Here is a 23,617-nt window from a genome sequence, read left to right on the forward strand (position 1 = left end):
AGTTGTGGCGAGTGGGGGCTACTCTTTGTTGCGATGCATAGGCTTTTCATTACAGTGCTTTCTCTTGTTGTGAAACACAAGCTCTAAGCACTCAGGCTTCAGTAGGTGTGGTGCATGGGCTTAGTTGCTCCATGGCATGTGGGATCTTTCCGAACCAGGGATCAAACCCGTGTCCCCTGCATTGACAGGTGGATTCTTAACCTCTGGACCACCAGGGAAGTCCCAATATATATGCTTATAAAGATTCTCTTCCATTATAGGTTATTATAAGATACTGAGTATAGTTCCCTGTGCCATATAGTAGGTCCTTGTTGTTTATCTATTTTATATACTGTATAGTAGTGTGTATATGTTAATCCCAAACTCCTAATTTATCCCTCTCTTCCCCCGTCTTTCCCCTTTTTTAACCACAATTTTATTTTCTACGTCTGTGGGTAGAAGCTGATCTTGAGTGAGCTTCTCCTAGTCCCACCAGACACTTGATCTGACTTTGCAACACAAGCCCTAGAGTGTCATCTGGAGATCCCAAGTCTTTCTCAGTTGCTCATAATACTTTTACATGAGATTTAACTTCTTCCTCTTGTATTTTGTTGGGTGCAGCTTCCAGAGAACAGATCATTCTCATGATACCAGATGCTGGCTCATCTTGAACATGGAACGTTTTTCTTTTCCCAGTTGATTTGCTGTAAAGCATATATGCTAGATCAAATCACAGGCTGAACATGTCCAGGCAACCCATTTCTTCTGGGCTTTTGTCTTTTTCATCTCACTTAATGAGAGCTCCTCCCCCCCCCCCCCCCAATTTTAGGCAGCATTACGGATTGAATTGTATCCCCCTCATTCATATGTTGAAATCCTCACTCCTAGCACCTCAAAACTGATCTTATTTGGAAATGAAGACTTAATTGAAGTAATCGAGTAAAATTGAGGTCATTTAGGTGGGCCCTAAGCTAGTATCACTTGTGTCCTTATAGGAAGAGGAAATTAGAACACAGACACATATAACACAAAGATGATATACAGACATAGGGAGAAGATGGCCATCTAGAAGCCAAGTAGACAGCTCTGCCTTAGGACCCTCAGAAAGAACCAATCCTCTCAACACTTTGATCTTGAACTTCCAGCCTCCAGACTGTAGATTTCTGTTGTTATGGCACCAGTCTGGCCCTCTGTTACTCAGCCCTCGCAAACTAATGCAGTCAGAATGAGAAATTCTGCCTGGAACCAAGAGAGATGTTAACATAGCAGCTGTACGTCCACTCCACCGTCTCCCACTGATGTCCCAGGAAAGTAGGATGGGGGAATCACATCATCAGCTTCTTCTGCCTTGAACTCTGAAGTTTCTCCTGGGTTTGCCCAAAGTATCCTTGTGGGGCAGGACGACACTCTTCCAGGGGCCCCACATTAAGGCTCTGAAGCCAATTTGACCACAATACTGTGATCACTAAACAGGGCTCTGCTTGGAACCAAACCTGTGTCTGATGGCCCAGCAGTCCACCACTGGAGAGGACTGGGTCCAGACCTTGATCAGTGTGGAACTCAAACCCCCCAGTGCTGCCCAGGACGCCTTCTTAACCTTTGATTAACCTTCTTGATGGCCCAGGAGACTCACCTGTATCCTCTGCAGATGCCTAAACACATAATTTAAATTCATTTTGGTTCTCCTTTTAATAGATTAAACAGAACATATTTGAGAGGGCAGTGGAAAGATTAACCTAGCCCTGTCTAAGGGGTTCAACTAAGGAGAGCCTTCTGGAAGAAATGGAGATATAGCTAATGAGCAAGGAAAAGAACACTTTTACATAACACATATGCTGGATTATACGTACTAAGTGCTTTATATGTAAAAACTGATTTAGCTTTTTAAAAAAAATTTTCTCTGTTATTTCTTTTTTTTCCCTTCTAGTTTTATTGAAATATAATTGACATACAGCACTGTGTAAGTTTAAGGTGTACAGCATAATGAGTTGACTTATATACATCACTCAATGAGTATCACAATAAGTTTAGTGAGCATGCTTCATCTCGTATAGATACAAAATTAAAGAAATAGAAAAAAATTGTGATGAGAACTTTAGAATATACTCTCAACAACTTTCATATAAAACATATAGCAGTGTTAATTATATTTATCATGTGTACCTTCCTAGTACTTATTTATAACTGGAAATTTGACCTTTTGACTGTCTCCCCCGACTCCCACCTTTAGTAACCACGTATCTGGTTTTCTAAAAGTTTGTTTTTGAAGAATAACTTACCTACAGTGCTGTGCTGGTTTCTGGTACACAACATGGTGATTTGGTATTTCTATATATTTTAAAATGATCACCATGTTATATCTAGTTATAATGTCACCATAAAAGATATTACACAGTTATTAACTATATTTCCTAGACTGTACATTTCATACCCATGACTATTTTGCAACTGAAAGTTTGTGCCTCTGATTTAGCTTATAAAACAGGCCTGTGAGGTCAGTGCTATGATTAGCCCCACTTTACAAATAATGAAACTGAGGCATAGAGACATTGAGTGACTTATCCATGATCACTACAGCCAGTTAGTGGTGGAGCTGGACTTCAGTCCTGGGTGGTGAGGCACCCCAATTCATGCTAAGGAAGTTGAGGGCACATGTCGGCAGATGAGATGTGAGATTATGTGAACTGCTCTCTCCAGCCAGGGTTTCCCAGGTGACTCAGTGGTAAAAAATCCACCTGCCAATGCAGGAGACACAGGAGACGTGGGTTTGGTCCCTGGGTCAGGAAGATCCCCTGGAGAAGGAAGTGGCAACACACTCCAGTATTCTTGCCTGGAAAATTCCATGGACAGAGGAGCCTGGAGGGCTACATACAGTTCATGGGGTTGTAAAGAATCGGACACGACTTAGCGGCTGAGCACATACACTCTCCAGCCACTGGCTGGATCCTATACTTCACACCTTGTGTAGTCCCTACCAAGTTCTGGAGCTTCTGTGCCTTCCAAAAGTTGCAGGGCAAAGGTGACTAATATCTCCCTAACCCGATGAATGGCCAAGCCCTTCTTGACTTCAGCCAGCTCCTGTTAGTGTTCTAAACTCTGCAGTGCCACTGCTTCTGCTCCCAAGCAAGAGATCTGCTAGAATCCTGCAACTCTAGGTTCAGAGTAGAAATGTAGCATGAACACAGTTTCTTTCCATTTTCTTTCTTTTTTTTTTTTCTTTTGGCCACACAGTGTGGTTTGTGGAATTTTAGTTACCTGACTCGGGATTGAACTGGGGTCATGGCAATGAAAATGCTGAGTCATAACCACTAAGCCACTAGGGAACTCTTTTTTTTTTTTTTTGTACAATTTTTACACTAATAAGGAGTGAATTTCCCTCATATAAGGAGTTTAAATTTTTTTTACCTTTTAGGAAAGAGCGTACTTGTAGGATTACTATGTATTCAAGTTATTTGAGAGATATGGTCCTTTGCCTTTTAATTGTTCAGGCTCAGACAGTAAAGGATCTGCCTGCAGTGCAGGAGACCTGGGTTCGATCCCTGGGTTGAGAAGGTCCCCTGGAGAAGGTAATGGTAAACCACTCCAGTACTCTTGCCTGGAGAGTCCCATGGACAGAGGAGCCTGGTGGGCTACAGTCCTTGGGGTCTCAAAGGGTGGAATACGACTGAGAGATTAATACTTTGCTGCTGCTGCTGAGTCACTTCAGTTGTGTCTGACTCTGCGCGACCCCATAGACGGCAGCCCACCAGGCTCCTCTGTCCCTGGGGTTCTCCAGGCAAGAACCCTGGAGTGGGTTGCCATTTCCTCTCCAACACTTTACTAGCAGAAACTAAAGATCTGTGAAATATGATAAGGAAGAACCTCCCCAGTTGCTGAGTAACACCTAAGCTGGGCCCCTTTCCTCTGCTTCCTTCAGCAAGCCTGGGGACCCTACTTTCTCCCTTTTTCTTTTTTTTTTTTTTTTGATAATTTTAATTATTGATTCTAGCCCCTGGGTTCCTGTACCCTTTCATCAGTCTCCCTATTTTCCCCACAAAACCACTCAGCCTCGGGCTTTTTTTTGTAGCTGCAGGGAAGGGACAGAAGTATGTAAGTACTCCTTATGCTTGCCTGCAAAGAAATGAGGATTTACGGAGGTTTCTTAAAGAGATATTAGGAGTGGGGAAAAGACAGAGGAGATGGGAGGAAGGAGGGAGATACAAATATATCATCTCATTTATTATTTAAAGCCACCCCTGCGTGGTGGTCTTCCAGCTTTACAGGTAATGAAATGGGTTCAGAAGGGTCAAGTAACTTGTTCAGGGTCACATGGTGTTAAACAACAGAGGTGGGATTCAAACCAGGTCTTCTCATTTAACCTCAGCTCTCTGTGCCTGTGGCAGGGGGCTGGTATGACTGGGCACCCCAGGACTGGGTGAGGATGACTTCAAGGTGTCATGCTAGGAGAACCAGGAGGAGGATGCAAGAAACAGGAAAGGCAAGAAGCAGCTGCTGCTGGGGGCTGGGCAGTGGATCCCTTCAGGTAGATACCGGGTTGAGTGGGGGGACAGGATTGGAAGGACAGATTTGGTTTATCCAGTTGAAGGTCATGGTATAAACCCAATACAGTGCATTTTGAGACTTGCTATGAAGAGAGAAGACAGGTTTGAGCTGACAGGGAGGTGGGTGTTAAATCTAGGAGAGGCACAACTTTGAACTCTTTGTAATTCTTTTACACTGTATAGTCTGTTTTTCTAACAGTGTTCTAGTGGCTCATCTGAGTAGCAAATATGTAAAGATGTATTTTAATGAAGCTATTGGGGGTTGGCAGGGATGAAATGATGCCTTAAGTCATAGTTTATTTTGTTTGTAGTGGAGTTAAAAAAAAAAAAGACGGTTTCCCTGACTCTTCTACTTTTAGTTAAGGCTTTTTTCAGCTCCCTTTAAAGCAAACCACACCCTGTATAACAGCCTGTTTGGGGCATTAGTTCATTTCCATTTTTATACTTCTAAAACACAGGAACAGTTAGAATACCCTGTGAAGGAGGATGTCCACTGTTTTCCTCCAGCAGGAATAAGTAGACATCATCAGTTCAAAGGGAAGGCCAGCCTTATCTGTGAATTTTTATATCCAATTTTAATCATTCAGAAATAGAACTTGAGCACCCTGATTTAAAAGGTTTTTGGATCATATATATTTAACAATTTTTAAAAAATAAATGATTTTCAATCAAATAGTTGTAGTTATAAAGAATTTCTAGAACTCTAGAAATTAGTTAACCAAGTAAATGAAAATTTCCAAAGACTTTCTAGAATTACAAAGAAAATAGCCATGTAATTACATATCTGTATATAATTGAAAATATTGGGGGAGGGGGATTTCAGAAAGTTCCAAAAGGCAAAACTTGAGTTTTCAATCCACACATATCTGTATGTATTACATACATATTGCAAATTTTGACTAAATTTATTTTTTCTGTGTTATTGTCTTCATGTAGTATTATGAGGGAGTTCATACGAAGATGACAATTTTTAAAAAAGAATAGAAAACTGAACAACTCATTCATGGAAGAAAACCAAGTTCTTTCTAGTGACTTGCAAAGGGAGAATTCCTAATAAAAGACCAAATTTTAATTTTGTATGAGATCGTCATAGATAAGAATCACTTTGTAAGTTATGTTAAATGCATCAGAAGTTCCTATAGAAAATTAAACTTTAAAACGTACCATTTTTAAAGTATTGTGTCAGTTTCATTGTAGTAAAACAGCTCCCAACGGCTAACAAGTTTAGCTTGCTTTTTTGTTGTTGGTAACTGAGACTTCATTTATTGTTTGAGAGGGTTGTGTAGTAGTTTTTATTGCACGTCATTAGAAATACAAATTGTTAGAACAAAGACTGTTATGTAAGTATAATTACACCATCCCGTATGATTAAATGAGGGCTGTATTAGAGCTTTTTTGAGCAGTGACAGCTGTAGCCAACTAATTTCAGCCTGTAAAAGAATTCCAGTGACTAACTGGTACTAATTGTTTGTAGAACAACCAGTGGGAGTAATATTCATGAATACTATGAAAATGAAATATTTCAAGACCAAATGGTCTGTCCTTTGTCTTCACTACTTGTAGTCAGTTACAGAACAGTATCCTGGGAGATTGGGTCCAGGACCTCCAAGGACACCGACACCCAGAGATGCCCAAGTACCTTATATAAAATGACATAGTATTTGCGAACAGTGTGCAGCCCATTCTCCTGTATACTTTAACTCATCTCTAAATTACCTATAAAATCTAATAGTGTAAATGCTGCATAAATAGTTGTAATTGCAATGTAGATGCTGTGTAAATAGTTGTGAGTACAATGTAAATGCTATATCCTATAGTTGCCAGAGCTAGGCAAACTCAAGTTTTGCCTTTTGGAACTTTGTGGAATCCCCCTCCCCCAGTATTATCAGTCCAAGGTCGGTTTTATCTGTGGATAGTAATCTATGGATATGGAGGGCTGACTATAATATTATAATCGGGAAGTGGAGGCTCATAGTCTGTTACTGTTATTGGAAAATAATTTAGCATTCATCAGTTCAGGCCTTTCATCAAGAGGGAAATTGAGGCTTAGAAAGCAGTTGAAGGGTTAAGTTACTGACCATGAAACTTTTTTGCTCACACACCCTATCAGATTTTTAAGCACACTCTATAATATATATGAGTATATTACTTTATAAATTATATACTTTGGGGACGTCCCTGGTGGTTAAGACTCCAGGTTTCTACTGCAGGGAACACAGGTTCAACTTCTGGTTGGTAACTAAGATCCCACATGCTGTGTGGCCAAAATATATACATATATATACACACACACACACATAGAATTATACTTTTATGTAATTTAAAATATATTAGTTCCAAAAGCAAACATTACAAATATTTAATAACAAATGCTCAAACTAAAATTTTAATGGACAAGAGACAAAAAAGAAATAGATGGTTTAATATTTTCTTTCCACACCCCAAAGATTGTTGGTATATGCACCCACTTTGGAGACCACTGTTTTAGGTCCCTTAGATTAAAAAAAAGTGAAATTTGCTATCAAGAAAGAGATTTTGTGGAAGAAGAGTTCACAATTTGGGGGACATGGGCTTGGTACACTAATTAATTGTGAATGTCTAGGTTAGTCAGAAGTATTATAGGACGATGCTCCTCAATTTTACTTCCCTTCTGTGTATGCATTTGTTTAGATAAGTAGCAGTAGAACTTATGTTGCATTAAATAGAAAATAGCTTGAAGTGGTCAAGGAGGCATATAAATCAGAACTCTTTCAGAATAACAAAATCTCAATTAAAGCTAAGTTTCACAAAAATGAATTCATTATCTTAGTAAAAATGTACCAGATATCTCCTAGCATGGTCAGGCATAGCTGGATTCAGAAACTCAAATGATATCATCACATTTCTCCTCATACTGTTATTCTTATCAACTAGTGGTGACCCCCTCTCTACCTGGTGGGGAGCATGATTGCCAACAGCTCTAATTTCCTTTCAGCCCTGGTTGTCAACACCGGTAGAAAGGGCATTTCTCTCTGAAAGTCTTATTTTCATCCCAGGGAAGGCTAGTCCACCCAGTCTGGGTCCTGTGTACCATGACCCATTAGATGGACCCCTATGATGGAGCATCTACCTTTACCCCATGGAAAAAGGGTAAGAAAAGTCCTTAAGGCTGAGAGGAGACATTTAAAAAAGGGAGAGGGTTAGATTCTGAATATCTTCTAACAGCCTTATTTTCCTGCTAGCAGAGCTCACCCATGCTGGGTTTTAGAGGTAAAGACATTTCGGGACTTCCTTGGTCATCAGTGGTTAACATGTCGCCTTCCAATACAGGAGCATGGGTTCAATCCCTAGTCAGGAAGCTAAGATCCCACATTCCTCTGGCTAGAAAAACAAAACATAAACCAGAAGCAATATTGTAACAAATTCAATAAAGACTTAAAGATGTTCCACATTAAAAAAAAAAAAAAAAAACTTGTAAAAAAAGATAATTAAAAAGAAAAACAATTGTTTCTCAATTAATCTTTGCTTTGCAACTGACTCAAGCAAAAAGTTTATAGCATGTAGAAATTCATTGCCATAAATGACAACTGGAACTCCCTTCTTCAGTGTCAAGTGCAGCCTTTTAAAGAGAAGTAGTTGTAGAAGCAGCAGATCTGCTTCTGATTTTAGTTCACACAGAGGCATGCAGGCTTTTTGGATCAATTATTACCAGACCTTGAGATAAATCACCTCCTGTGCCATTAGTACTTGAAGGATTAGTGGCCTCAAAAGATTTATGTGCGGATTAATTGGGGAGTGTACATTAGATTGCTGTGTTTAGAACCACCATCATCCTGCAAATCATTTTCATTAGTGCTTTATTCAGAATTCTCTAGCCTTATATAATACTGACATTGCAGGGAAATCTGAACAAGGCTTTTATTTATTTATTTATTTGTGGTTTGGCCTTGGCCTCGCCTCCACGCCTGACCCCCCACAGTAGAGTTTAATAGCGCTGGCTGGGGATGCACTGAGCATCTAAAAGTAGAGCGGCTTCCAGTGTTGCAAAGATTACTTCATCTGCTTCAGCGGAACACTGCCCCAAATTTCCTTGACCTTGTACTGAGAGGGACAAGATGAGGTACAAGAAATATATGACTATTCTGGAAGCAGCAGTGGGCATCACTCCACTTAACAAAAGAGAACTTCTACCTGAGAGCAGAAGACACGTGAACCTTTGGCAGCAACCTGGGTAAGCAGAGGAGACCAGAAGGTGCTTTGTGTGTGTGTTTGGGGGCCCAGGTGGACTCAAGGGTCATCCCTGTCATGAGGGTAATAGATGTTGAGTTCTTCATTGGGAGCTTGTTTTCCTTTTTTTTGTAGTTAACCTCCCATTTGTTTAATTCTCATCAGAATTTTAAATAGCACTGCTCCCCAAAGCAATTTATATATATATATCTTGTTTATCACATTCATTTTCTAAGCACACTACCTTTTTTTTTATGGCTGAAGTTAAACTCTATTTCAGGTTCAGCCTGAGCTCGGATTCCAAATTTGTGTTGTCTCAATAAATGCAGATTGTTTCTTCCTGGCAGATATGGTCTCCCCAGACAGAATTAAAGTAGTCAGTAATGAAATTCATGTATAATCTTCTAAGGAAATTCCTGGTCTAGCAGTCAAGAAGATGAAGGAATGCATGTGTTTTGAGCCCATTTTTGCATTCAGATATTTTAATTTTATGATTTTGAAAAAATTTTACATGGTCTATTAATGTAGCAGTTCTTGAAATGTAAATTGCACCTGATTTTTTTCCCCAACAATGCAAGTATTTTTCTGATTGAAGTGTATATGCAGACTTTTTCAGGTAATTACTTATCTTGAAGCAACAGTCTTTGCTTCAACATGTCTTTCTTCAGTGCCGGCACCCCCCCCAACCACCACCCGCCCCTGCCAATCTACCAGTTGAAGAAGGGTTAAGAGGCCTCAGTTCTGATTTTCTTCTCTGAAGTCCCTCTTTTGTGTCTTTTACATTTTGAGATGTTTAACTGAAAGTTCCTCTATGATGCACATGCAAAGACTGAATTCAGTTTTTAAACTGAACAAGTCAAACACTTGGCATTCACTCAAGGATCAACTTGAGGTATCTGTGTAGCTAATGGTATTTCTTTTTAAAAGAAAATGGGAAAAAAATTAAAAATAAATAAAAAGAAAATAGTCTCTAGCTTATTTTTATCATATAAACAATATACATTCAGAAATATAGAAGAAAAATTGTGATCCATAGTTCTACCTTCTAAAAGGTGGAACTTTTAGAAGTTCCTATATAATCATTGAAGCCAGTAGTTTGCAAGGGAGGAGGTGCAGTGGCAGGAATTGTCCCCTAAAGGATATTTGGCAATTTCTGGTTACAGTTTTGGTTGTTCCAACCCTGGGAGGGTGGGGGTGGTACTGGTATCTAGCAGGTAGAGACCTGGGATGCTGCCCAGCCTCCTACAAGGGACAGGACAGCACTCCCTGCCTCCCTCCCCACTCCCCACCCCCCATGCAATAAAGAATTATCCAGTGCAAAATGTCCATAGTATAGCATAGTATTGCTGTTGAGATACTTGATTTAGGTAGATCCTCTTTGACTCTACAAGGTAGATTTTATTGGAAACAAACTAGATGTTTCTTTGAAATTCTTTGAAATGTTTCTTTGACATTTGAAACTAGAAATTTCAGAGATGCTTTAGAATGGAATCCTGAGGCAGCAAGATGATGATGATGATGATTTTGCTGCCCTGGTGGCTCAGATGGTAGAGTCTGCTTGCCAGTGCAGGAGACCTGGGTTTAATCCCTGGGTCGGGAATCTCCCCTAGAGAAGGAAATGGCAACCCACTCCAGTATTCTTGCCTGGAGAATCCCCATGGACAGAGAAGCCTGGTGGGGTCCCCATTGTCCATGGGGTCGCAAGAGTCGGACATGACTTAGTGACTAAATCTACCTACCTACCTGAAAGTAAAGGAAGTGTATACATGTGTAGAGGGTGCAAGAGGTATGGAGTGACCCTAGGAGAGGTGACGTGATGCAGCGTTTAGCGACGGCTGTGGAAAACGTGTTGTAATGACCAAATTGTGATTCTTCAAGGAGCCCCTCGAGATTGGGCATAACTGTTTGTCCCCAAATGACAGAAATTTAGAGCTGGGAGGACCTTTTGTCAAGGATGGCAGGCAAGCTTCATGTGTCATGCCAAAACCTGTTGATGGGTGGACAACTGAGAGGATCAAGTTAGGGAGGATCCTCAGGCCAAATATGGAATATTGTGAATAATGAGTGATACTTGTTCTAGACATATAATTTGGAGAACTGGGAAGCTGCAATACACATGCTATATATCTTTACCATTCTGTAGTTATAATTTAGTCTTCAAATTTTACAAGTGTGAAACAGCCTCATTTGAGTCATCGTGATCGAAGACAGCCCTCAGACAGCAACTGGATGTTCTTAGTTTCTGGCTCAGGACCAGTCATTAAAGGATTCACTCTAAACAAACATGCATGACTCAGATGTGTAAACTGACTGCCACATTATTCATTTCTTTTTGGAGATAACCTTTTCCAGCCATCAAAATGAGTAAATGCCCTAGGTAGAACCACCTCTGGTTATCCTCAGTTTCCCAAACCTAGCCAAACAGAAGTCAAAGCATTCATTCCAAGGTGATCCTTAATAAGGAGAGTTGAGTGTTCCTTTTTTTTTTTTTTAATTCCCTTGAAAAAAAACACTTGTTTAAGCCTGATGAAATATCTGCATCACAGGTCAAGATCTTCCTTATATCTATAGTACTTTGAGTTCTTTGAATATACATGGACAAAAGAGTATTTTGCTGATCCTCATTTTTTTGTTTGCTGACTTTATCACTTGACACAACCTTTCTGTGGACATGTTAATATCCTTCACTAACCTTGTAGTAAACTCTCCTTTCTTGGCATCCTAGGAAGGATTATCTCCTACTGTTTAATTTTGTAAATAAGTTCTAAATTCTTCAGCAGCACCTTGATATTTTATTTCTCACCCTTTAATGTGCATATGAACACTCTGTGAAAATGTAAGTTCTAATGCTGTAGATGTGGTGGGGCCTGAGAGTCTGCATTTGAATATGCTTATAGGTGATACTGTCAACTTTGGTGATGCCCACCCAGTGGATGGTCCATGACCCACACTTGGAGGAACAAGCATCCAGAGCAGCCCATTCCATGATATCCTACTTGTTCCCTCTTGACCTCACATTTCTCTGACCTTCCTAAAAATTTTGTTCCAATACCTCCCCTCACTGCAGCTGTTAGATGTCTCAGTGGTTAGAGGTAGGTAATAAGTTGTGCTTCTGCGGAGGGGAATCTGCTGATGAGCATTCTGACTGGAGATTTCTCTTGAGTTGGTTGACTAAATAGTGGGGCCAGTATTTCTTCCAAGGATTCTGTCCCTTTCATTCTCTTCCAGAACTATTCCAATTGCTACAACATACATGTAATACTGCATGGTAATTATGAGCAGCTCCTTTTGGGTTTTAGAACATGATTGGAAGTCAGGTCATGACTGAGTTTTCAAGACCTCAAGGAATTCTTTCACTACCAGCCCCTTCCTCCTTTTAGTACTCTGTCTTGCTTCTGCAAACAGAGCTGTGCTGGGGCTTCTGCTCTACAAACTGTAATGTAATGTAATCATATGATAGGTCAAGACCAACCAGTTGACTGAATGTTGCAAGCTTATTGAAGCACAGATTGGATAACTTGCACATGTATTTATTGACCCCAATGCCCAACATGATAGGTACACTGGCAAATATTTTGCCATTGCTTTACTTGGTTTTAAAATAGCCCTAGGACATCCCTGGTGGTATAGCGAAGAATCTGCCTGCCATTGCAAGGGACATAGGTTCAATCCCTGGTCTGGAAAGATGTCCCATGTCACGGAACAACAAAGCCGGGTGTGCCACAACTACTGAGCTTGCTCTCTAGAGCCCGCAAGCTCCAACTTGTGCCCAGCCCCTGCAATAAGAGAAGCCACCACAGTGAGAAGCCCATGAACCATAACAAAGAGTAGCCCCCACTTGCCACAACTAGAGAAAGCCTGTGTGCAGCAACCAAGACCATGTGTAACCAACAATAAAAATAAATTATTTAAAAAGTAGCCACAGGTAGAAAAAATTTTTTTTCTCTTAAAAAAATTGACATCCAGGGACTGCCCTGGTGGTCCAGTGGTTAAGACTCCATGCCCCCAATGTAGGAGGCACAGGTTCAATTCCTGGTTGGGAAACTGAGATCTCACATGGTGCATGGCATGATGGAAAAAAAACAACTGAGCCACTTATGGATTTTCCTTTTAAAATTTTGTGAAGTTTTCTAGCACTAACTCATGTTACCTAACAAAAATTTTACATATTTGTCAGTACTATTGAATACCAAGTGTATTTGGTTTTCTTCCAAGCTTTTCCTTAATTTGAAGGTAGCCCTAGTCAATGTTGGAGAAGGAAATGGCACCCCACTCCAGTATTCTCGCCTGGAGAATTCCATGGACAGAGGAGCCTGGAGAGCTACAGTCCATGAGGTCGCAGAGTCGGACATGACTGAGCGACTATCACTAGTCAATAGTTTGTATTTCAGAAATGGCTGGTTGTTATTTGAGGTTCCTATAAATGTCAGAAACTTCAGGCAGTATCATAAAAGATAGTTAAAATCAGGATGTTGTCAAAATGTAGAAAACTGACTTAATTCAAAAGCAAGCCTTTTCAATGAAAGAGGCAAACTCTCTTCGGCGTTGATACATGTAGGAAAATTTCATACTAAGGCCCAAAACATAACCAAGTCCATCTTGATTTGCTGGGCATTTATTTATTGTGGGAAGTAATAGCAGAAACCGTATATGGGCTGGACTCTAATCCTGCTGCTTGCTTTGTAGGATATCCAGATGTCCCTGTCTTAGCCTCTGCCCACACTTCCTGCTGCTCCTTGGAGAAGGGAAATGGATCTCCTGCCTGCACAAATAAAATGGACACTCTGATTTCTGTTCCATTGTGTAGGGAGTGTTTTGCACAGATGCCACAATATCACTTTGTCCAGCGGAGAGAGGAGTGTGTGCAGAACTAGTGAGCAGCACATTCCTCCTCCCACTGGATGTGTCCGCATATGAGGCTGCTGGGTTTCCAGCCCCGCCCAGAAAGGAGCTTGCCTCTTGTGCCGTTTGAAAGGCATGGGCGGAATTCATAAAAATGTCCAGAAAGAAAAAAAAAATGTCCAGAAAGCATTTTCTTGGGATGAGGGGTTAAGATAAAAAGTATCTGCCATCTTTTCTGATTGGGGGAAACCCACATGTATAAATACGGAGACAAGCCAGTGTTGTAATTCCCTTTTAGTTGAAAATGTTTTTTCTATTGTATATTTTAAATGTTGAATTTAAGTTAAGTGTATTTTACCAAAACTAAAAAAAAGTTTTCTCTAGGTGTTTTATCACCTGCTGCGTATTTTTTTTTTAACTTGAAAAGTGAATTTTTTGTTTGTTTGTTTGTTTTGGCTCTACTTTACTGCATGTGGGATCTTAGTTCCCTGATTAGGGGTTGACCCACGCCTCCTGCATTGGGAGCGCAGAGTCTTAACCACTGGACCACCAGAGACATGACATGACGTGTGTGTGCTCAGTCATGTCCAACTCTTTGTGACCCCAGGGACTATAGCCTGCCAGGCTTCTCTGTCCATGGGATTTTCCAGACAAGAATACTGGAGTGGGTTGCTATTTCCTACTCCAGGGGATCTTCCCAACCCAGGGATCAAACCCACATCTCCTGTGTCTCTTGCATTGGCAGGCAGATTCTTTACCACTGTGTCACCTCTGGACTGCCAGGGAAGTACCACCCCCCAAAAGTGAATTCTTTACTCTTCTTTTTTTCTCTTTTTTGAAGAACAGGACAGCAATTGCACTCCTAGATATATAGCTGAGAGAAATGAAAACTAAGTTAATGTACACATTTGAGCATAATAGCTAAAAAGTGGAAACAACCAACCCAAATGTCCATCAGCTGTAAAGTGGATAAGTAAACGATGATATATCCATACAATGGAGTGAGGTTCTGACACAGGCTACAGCCTGGATGCAACTTGAAAATGTTATGCCAAGTGAAAGAAACCAGTCACAAAAGATCACGTATGAGTTCATTTATATGAAATCTCCGGAAGAGGTGACTCTATAGAGACAAAATTAGATTGGTTGGTTGTCTACAGCTGGGAGGAGGAGGGGGGAATTGGAGGATTAAGTGGTTTCTTTTTTGAAGTAATGAAAATGTCCTAAAATGGATTGTGGTCATGGTTGCACAAGCCTGTGAATATATTGAAAGCCATAATGTAACTGGGTGAACTGTATAGAATGTGAGTTTCAGTGCGTTTCAAGGTTCTCGCTAAACTGAGAATGATGGTGCTGAATTTTAACAGTACTGTCTTTTTCAGGGTGCGAAGTGCTCCCTTGCTGTCATCTCCTTGTGAGTGGGATTGGCATCCCAGCTGCACCTCTTGGCACAAGTGCTCCAGGAAACACAGACACGTGCCAACAGACAGGTTGGCACTTTACCAGGTACTTGCCTTTTGGTCTCTCATCAGCTTAGTTACTGGCCTAGTTTGATTAAATAATCTCACATCCTACAAGTCAAGGCCACCCTATTCGATGTTGCTGATGATGAAATTGTATAATAGCCAAGAAAATTTAATTGTCATGGCCTGTTTCCCAAAGATGAGAAAGATCTTACCTGCATTTATGGTCTGAATTGATAGGTAATTCTGGGCAAATGCTGATAAGGCACCTAGGTCTAACTCTTATTATTCAGGATAAATGCATACCAAGGTATTTTGATGTCTAGGGTTTATAAGTCATTCTGGTAGGTCACGTGTTTTCCATTATCTTCGACATAGCAAAATTATATAACAGTGCAAAGTGCTTTGCTGAAAATAAAAAAGACATCAGTCACATTGGCTTCTAAAGATTAATTACGTACAGGCTTTTAGAAAAAGGGCTGAGTATTATCTATTGACTGATTCAGTTTTAAGTACGAATTAAATGGGATTTACAGGGTATTAAATTCTATTTTGACAGATGCTAGAGTGTATTTGTTCTTAGTTACACTTTAACCCCTGGTTATAGGCCAGTCCATGGCTGCTAGAATGGGGTTAGAATTTTTTTTTCATGTGTTTGTTTCTAAATTCCTGTCTGTTTAAACTTGAGGACCTTACTGGGGTGGATTCCAGCTTCATATCAGTGTTGGAATTTAGTGGAGTGTGACTAGCAGATAGCTCTTCAAATCCTAGTGTTCCTGCCTTCTGACTGTGTGATCTTCTTAATGTCTGTGAGCTCCATATCCTTTATCTGTAGAAAGGGCTTGTTAACATGGAGCTGAATGAGTTAACATTTAGCAGGCGTCGGTCACACAACCAAGGCCTTTCTTGGCATCTAGTTGTCCAATTGGGGATACTTGAGTGGGGAATTCCTCAGTTTCCACTGAACTAACAAGGCTAGGAGTGGGTTTCGTTTACTGAGATGTTCTCTATGGAGCTTTTAAACATTCCAAACATCATAAGACAGACGCTTGCCCAAACCCCGAAAGTGGTTTTCCTGAAAGTAGATTTCTAGGTAGGATCCGTTGCTTTAGTCAAGTGATTTAGAGGTGCAGTATGGATACGGCCAAGGAGTAGCTCGAGCCGGCATTGTTTTTGGACAAGGACTCAAACAAACCCCTCTTGATAAATATCTCCCTGGTTCTGATTGCCTATACTAGTGACCACATACCCTTCAACATCAGTTTGGTTTCCCAATCCAGCATCTTACTCCACAGCTCCTTCACAGATAAACACTGAAACCTGAGTTTCTGGGTGAATTAGCTTCAGGCAAACTTGGGTGGTGCGGTTTTCCCCACATGGCTGTAGTTTCAAATCCAGCGGACATTTATTAAGAGCCTTTTATTTGCCAGGGACTGGACAAGGGGCTTTCATCCATCTTGTTTATCCTCAGAACATTCTAGAGGAGCTATTGCCAGCTCCCTTTTGCAAATAAGGAAACAGATTCAAAGATTTTAAATGGTTTCCTCAAGATTGCATAGCCTCTGATTCCCAAGTGCAGTGAGATTCCTTTAATAGCAGCTGTTTTCCATACTAACTCTACAGAACTTGAGGATTTAACTCCTAAACTAGGATAGTAATGGGTTTTTCACACGGGCCAGGTCTGATCAATTGATAGTGGCTGCCTGGAGTTAAAGATTTCTAGATACTGTCCCAGCTGGTGCTAGTGGTAAAGAACCTGCCTGCCAATGCAGAAGACTTAAGAGACACAGATTCAGTCCCTGGGTTGGGAAGATCCCCTGGAGGAGGGCATAGCAACCCACTCCAGTATTCTTGCCTGGAGAATCCCATGGACAGAGGAGCCTGGTGGGCTATGTCCATAGGGTCACAAAGAGTCGGACATGATTGAAGCAACTTAGCATGCAGATACTGCCCACGTTTGTTGAGTAAGAATTTTGTGACCCATTAGCAATGTCTGGCATGGATGGAGGAGGGTCCCTGAAGGCCCTTTACCTGTTTCCGATCACCAGCTTCTACCTGCACGTGCCCGGCTTTACCGTCTTAAAGCCTCTGGAGAGCACTATTCGCCTGGCACTTGTTTGTTGCTACTTTAAGGGGCTTTGGAGTTCACTTTTCTGATGCGGCAAAATCATCTTTGCCTCTTTGCTTTCGGGAAGGATGCTCAGAGTCTGGACAGAGCCTTACTTCCTAGACATGAATTCTCATTGCTGGGTAATTGAGATAGTAACAGTTTAGAGTTGTCACCAGCTCATCCTATAACATGGGTATAGATAAGTGAGTTGAAGGTGAAAATTAAAAACTTTTTTGTTTCTGTGCCCCTGAGAGCCCCTCTGCCGTCCCCTCTCTCCTGGGACTCCTCCTCTGCAGGAATTCCTGGGGAGCTCACAAGCAGCAGCCCAACCCCTTCATGTGGAATTGGAGACAGAACAGCAGCTCACAAACTTTAGCTGCATCAAGTCACCTGGAGGGCTTGGTAAAACACAGATTCCTGGGTTCCCTCCCTAGAGTTGCGGCTTCAGTCCCTCTGGGGTGAGGCCCAGGATATTTGCATTGCTAGCAAGTTCCCATCCAGGCTGATACTTTAGATTTCCCCACCACACTTTGAGAACCGCTAACCTGGACAGTACTTTTAACAGCTATCTTAGAGCCTGGGCTTGTTTGTAGGTAGTGTGTGGCCAGTTTCCCTACCTGTGGTGAAGAGATTCTTTCCTCAAACATTTAATGAGCACCTCACAGGCTCACACGGCACTGCCCGAGGAAAGCTAAGAGCAATGTAAAGGCTTGTCTGGGGGACTTGGGAGTCTAATTTGAGATCAGTTATTACACTGCTGTGTGAAAAGGGCTGCAGAGCAGAAGGTCTGACGCAGTGATTATGTGAGAGGAGGCTCCTGAGGAGGGTAAGTTGTTGGCCAGGCGTGCAGAGAGGGGAAGAAAAACGGGAGGACAGACTGTACCTCAGAGGCCTGGAGATGCTCTACTGTGAGGAGAAAAGTTATTTGTGGTGAGAGTTCCATTGTAATTCTGATGTGAAGTATCAGCCTACAGTAATAAAGATGAAAGCCTTGTACTTATTTGGGTGCTTATTACAGTGTACTAGGTACTGTACTAAATATTTTAGCTGCATCATTTTTCATTTAATTCTCAGACCCACCTATGAGATATGGGTCCAGCTATATCTTAATTTGTATTAGTTTCCTAGGGCTGCAGTAAAAAAAAAAAACCTCTATTGCAGACTGGGTGGTGTAAACAATAGAAATGTATCGTTTCATAGTTTGTATTACATGACTGAGTGACTAAACTGAACTGATAGTTTTGGAGGCTAGAAGTCTGAAATCAAGGTGTTGGCAGCATTGGTTCCTTCTGAGAGTTATGAGGGAAGGATCTGCTCCAGGCTTCTCTCCTTAACTAGAACGTGGTGGTCTTCCCACTATGTGTGTCTGTCTCTTTGTCTAAATTTACCCATTTTAAGATAGCAGTCACACTGCCTTAGCGCCCCCCCCCCCCAAAGACCTCACTTTAACTTGATTGCCTCTGTAAGGATCCTAATTCCAAATAAGATCATATTCTGAGGTGAGGAGAGCTAGGACTTCAACGTGTGAAATTTGGGGAGACACCGTACAACTCACTATACCATTTTACAGATGCAGAGATGGAAACTTAGGGGGTTTAGATAAATCACACGACCGTTAGGTCCAGCTGTGTAACTTGCCATTTTGATAGCTCAGAAACAGCTGAATAGTGGCAGTGGCGTACGTTAAACCTAAGAAGTAGCAGAACCGGGGTTTGTTGAAACCCCAGATCTGACTCATCATTATGTTCTGTCACCCAGTGCTTCGCTTTGTTTACTGGCTTTTCCCTTTTTTTTTTTTCTCCTTCTATGTTTGCTCATGGTTCACTGGGAAAAGCAGTGGTGTGGAGATCAGGATAACCAAGCTGATAGCCTGTTTATTTCTAATTCTTGAGTTTCTGGATCAGATATTTTTATATGTCAGTTTTCTATCCTGCCTGTTTAAGGAGAGTGGTGGGAAACTACCAGATTATATCAGGGATCCCCACCCTCCAGGATCTACTGCTGATGATCTGAGCTGGAGCTGATATATATTAATGATAGTAATAAAATGCACATTGAATATAGTGCTGCTGAATCATCCTGAAACCATTCCCCACCCCACCCCCACCTTCAGTCTATGGAAAAATGGTCTTCCACAAAACTGGTCCCTGGTGCCATAAAGGTTGGGGACCACTGGAGTGTATGAAATTGAAAATTCATTGCTATTAAAACATTAAATCCCTATACATAGGGGCTTCCCTGGTGGCTCAGTGGTAAAGAATCCGCCTACAATGCAGAAGATGTGGGTTTGATCCCTGGGTCATGAAGACTGCCTGGAGAAGGAAATAGGAACCCACTCCAGTATTCTTGCCTGGGAAATTCCATGGACAGAGGAGCCTGGTGGGCTACAGCCCATGGCGTTGCAAGAGTCGGATACAGCTTGGTGACTAAACCACCACTACTTATAAATACATAGGTTATCAGAGTATAGATGTCCTATTCTTAATTTCCTTCTCAAATCAACCTAAATGTTTGTAAGCAATATGTTAGTTCTGCACTTGTATTTTAAGTACCTTTACTTGGAATTGTTTCAACATGCAGGGATTCAAGCATGGAGATTTTAGACAAATAGTTTTGTCAGTACTCACACAATAATTCCATATTTTCTTCTTTAAGTATTTATAATGAAAGAGCATTGCCCCAAATACATATGTACAAAGACTTCTGTTACTTTAGCAATTTAAGCAAAATTTCATCATGAGAAATTTGTGTACCATTGAAGTGGAAGAAAAATAAAAATAAGAAGTGTTTGTTCCCACTTTTGAATGCTGTAATTATAGTCTAATATGTTTTCCAAACAAAAATTAGAGTGCATGCTTCACTCATGAAGTCAGCAAGACAGAATGGTAGCCATTTGCCTATCTCTGGAAATCTGAGATGTCTGGGTATTTAAGTATAGCATATATTAGAGATGAGTAATATTCAACCTAGGTTCTGAAACATAAATTTAATTATACTCCTGAATGTTTTAGAGAACCCAGAACCTAAGAATTAAAACATGACTACTAGCTTGTGATGGAGAAGGAAAGGCAACCCACTCCGGTGTTCTTGCCTGGAGAATACCATGGACAGAGAAGCCTGGTGGGCTACAGTCCATGGGGTCGCAAGAATCAGACATGATTTAGCAACTAAACCACCACCACCAGGAGCTGGTGAAAGGGATTCCCAAATGGCGCCGTAGTAAAGAATCTGCCTGCCAATGCAGGAAACGTGGGTTAGATCCCTGTGTTGGAAGATGCCTTAGAGAAGGAAATGGCATATCCTTGCCTGGAAAATCCCACAGACAGAGGAGCCTGGTGGGCTACAGTCTGTGGGGTCACAGAGAGTCAGACACATACCAGGCCACATACCAGGGGCCTGTGAACCTAGAGCCCTACCTCTCTCTTACTTTTCACAGCTATATTTCTTAAAAGGAATCTCTGTACTTATCACCCTTTTTCCTCTCCTCCACCTGCCTGTCTCTTCAGCACTTCCTCCTCCACATATCCAGCCACTCAGGGTCCAGTAACTGGTTTCTGGTACCCTCTGGGCTAGGCACACAGGCACAGTGCTAGGCACAGCACTGCCTCAGGGAATTTTCACGAATAAGGACTCTTCTCTGGCTGGAGGATGCAGCTGAGTTTTCAATCAGCAGTTACATTGTGTGTGTGCTACCTATACTGGACCCCTGGTACTGTGGCTGCGTGGGGAAGACTGGAGTCTGCTTATTTTATGATTCCCATTATAATAAAATAATGCAGGGACTTCCTGGGTGGTCCAGTGGTTAAGAATCTGCCTTCCAAAGGAGGAGACTCTGGTTCAACCCCTGGTCAAGGAACTGAGGTCCCACATGCTGCTGGGGCAGCTGAGCCCGTGTGCTGCAACAAAGTCTCAGCCCAGCCAAAAATTAAAAGAAAAATAAAATGATGTAATTAGTTGGGAAGGGTGTCATCACTGGAGTCCTGGTTTTGATACCTCACATTTTCATTGGTTGAGTGGTTGGTGATAGCATGTTTCAGTTCAGCCAAAGTTTTGATTTATTTAGAGGTAATTTGATTGTACAGTGAGATTAGATAAAACACCCTAGATAGGAATTCCCCTACCTAATCCTAATTTTATTGATATTTGAAAAAAATTATTGATTTTTGAAAAAAACACGATTGATTATAATTATTCATATTTGACATGGATATTTGTGATATAATTCTTAATAGTCAAAAAATCAAAATAATTACATATATGATTATTTTTAGTTCAGATCTTAAGTCTGATAACTAAAATAACTGGCAACACTTTGAAAGAGGCTTCATACTATGTTAAAGTTAAATTTGTCTCTTCTGATGGCTTCAGCTCAGTAGGATACTTACGGCAAGATTTAGAACAAGAATCAAAATACTTTAGCAAGTGGAGGATGGTTCTAGGCGAGCTAGAAATAAATCAGGGAGAGAGAAGATAGGTGAAAAATAAAATGTCATTGGGAATAACAGCTAAAACTGCTTATGTGATTTAGTGTATAAAATATAAATATCAGAATCTCTTGAAAATAAATTGTGATTGATTCATTTAAAAACTTAGATAATAACTTTGGAGGCAAGAAAAGCTGAAAACCCGGTACATTCCTGAAATTAAATGAAAGATTGCACTTTGTGTTACCCTTGCCCCCATGGCCCAGACTAGCAAAGAATTGATGTACTTTCTATGTGTGTAATTTTAGTCGTGATGGCCCCCCACCCTCCTTACTTCTCTCTATTACTCTAGAAGTGTGGGAAGTAACTTTGATGCAGTCTTAGCCTCCATGAATACCGCCAAGGAAACTCTCCCAGAGATTATGAGACAGAAAGGCTCAGAGAACAAAGTCAGTTGTTCCAGTCACACGATTTATTCACCTTGAAAACATGCTTTGAGATGCAAGGGGAAAAGATTCGAACACTTTTAACATAATTAGGTGAGGGTATAAATAAGGTGAAAGGTCCACACCCTGGAATCCTGTGCTTGCAGTCTTCACATGCCCTGTCTCTGTGCGGTGTTAGCTTTCCCCAATGATGGTTGTGGTCACAGAGACCAGACTTGAGATTGAACAGGAGGCTTAGCAGACAGAAGGTGTCTGAAGTCAGCATAGGTTTGCCCCATAGGAGGGATGCAGGCCAAGTATACTTGGCCAGTAGCTGTAGCTCAGTAGTAATTTGCCTGCATTTGGGGGCAGAGTATACATGTGGCCAGAATTGTACATAATGGGTGTCACCAATGAGTGATCAATTTAGGAATGACATAGCTGTCAATCTAGAGGCAACATGAGCTGGGCTTTATTATGTATTATTAATATTTTATTAGGAAATATGTATTATTAATAATATAAACTATATTATTATATCTAAATAAAATTGTTAGATATTTAGTACATTTATTAATATTCTATTGGGCTTTTCTTGTGGCTTTATTAAATATTAACATTTAAGACTTACTTTGTCCTTCATTGGCACTGTTCTGTTTATAAGTGACATTCTTATTTGTTTCTTTATTTTCATCTATACTTAACACAAAAGCACTTCATTTATCCTATCTTGTTTTTTAGCATGTCTTACTAGCATACTATCTATACTATATACATCTTACGAATTGTGCCTGAGTCTTACAAACTGTGGGACTTCCCAGGTGGCACAGTGGTAAAGAATCTGCCTCAATGCAGGAGACTTGGGTTGGATCCCTGGGTTGGGAACATCCCCTGGAGAAAGAAGGACGTGGCAACTCACTCCAGTGTTCTTGGCTGGGAAATCTCATGGACAGAGGAACCTGGCAGGCTAAAGTCCATGGGGTTGCAAAAGAGTTGGACATGACTTAGCAGCTAAAGAACAACAACTTACAAACTACTTGCTTTCTCATTATCTATAGAAAATAAATTTTAGGAATTTCACCCATCTGATTTTTACCTTGTCCTCTATGCCAGTGGTCCCCAAACTTTTTGGCAACAGGGACCAATTTTGTGAAAGAAAATTTTTCCATGGACCATGGTCGTGGGGTGGGATGGTGGGCCAGGTGGTAATGTCAGTGATGATGAACAGCAAATGAAGCTTTGCTAGCTGTCCAACCATTCACGTCCTACTGTGTGGCCTGGTTCCTAATAGGTTGGGGACCAATACCCATTCACAGCCTGGAGGTTAGGGATCTCTGCTGTATACCATTTTTTAAAAGAACTTTGAAATATTTATTCAGCAAATTATGGTATATTCATACAAATGGGAATATTATGCACTTTCCCACTCCAGTATTCTTGCCTGAAGAATTCTATGGACAGAGGAGACTGGTGGGCTACAGTCCACGGGGTTGCAAAGAGTCGGACATGACTGAGCGACTAACACACAGAAAAGTGATGATATAGAACTATATTGCCATGAAAAAACTGCCTATTCCTATGTAGAAAAAGCAGGTAGCAAAAGGGCATGTCTAGTGTAGCCCCAGAT

The 23,617-nt window shown here is 41.0% G+C and overlaps 1 protein-coding gene across 1 annotated transcript in view; it reads left to right on the forward strand.

The window, feature by feature from the left end:
- The window catches only part of TJP2 (tight junction protein 2), a 124,166-nt gene that overhangs the window by 12,896 nt on the left and 87,653 nt on the right, over positions 1-23,617 (forward strand). The window contains exon 2 of the mRNA XM_065908229.1: positions 14,951-15,074. The gene's annotated coding sequence lies outside the window, so the exon portion shown is untranslated. The remainder of the gene's footprint in view (positions 1-14,950; positions 15,075-23,617) is intronic.

This window comes from Muntiacus reevesi, chromosome 17 (assembly GCF_963930625.1).
Source record: "Muntiacus reevesi chromosome 17, mMunRee1.1, whole genome shotgun sequence".
Classification (NCBI taxonomy): domain Eukaryota; kingdom Metazoa; phylum Chordata; class Mammalia; order Artiodactyla; family Cervidae; genus Muntiacus; species Muntiacus reevesi.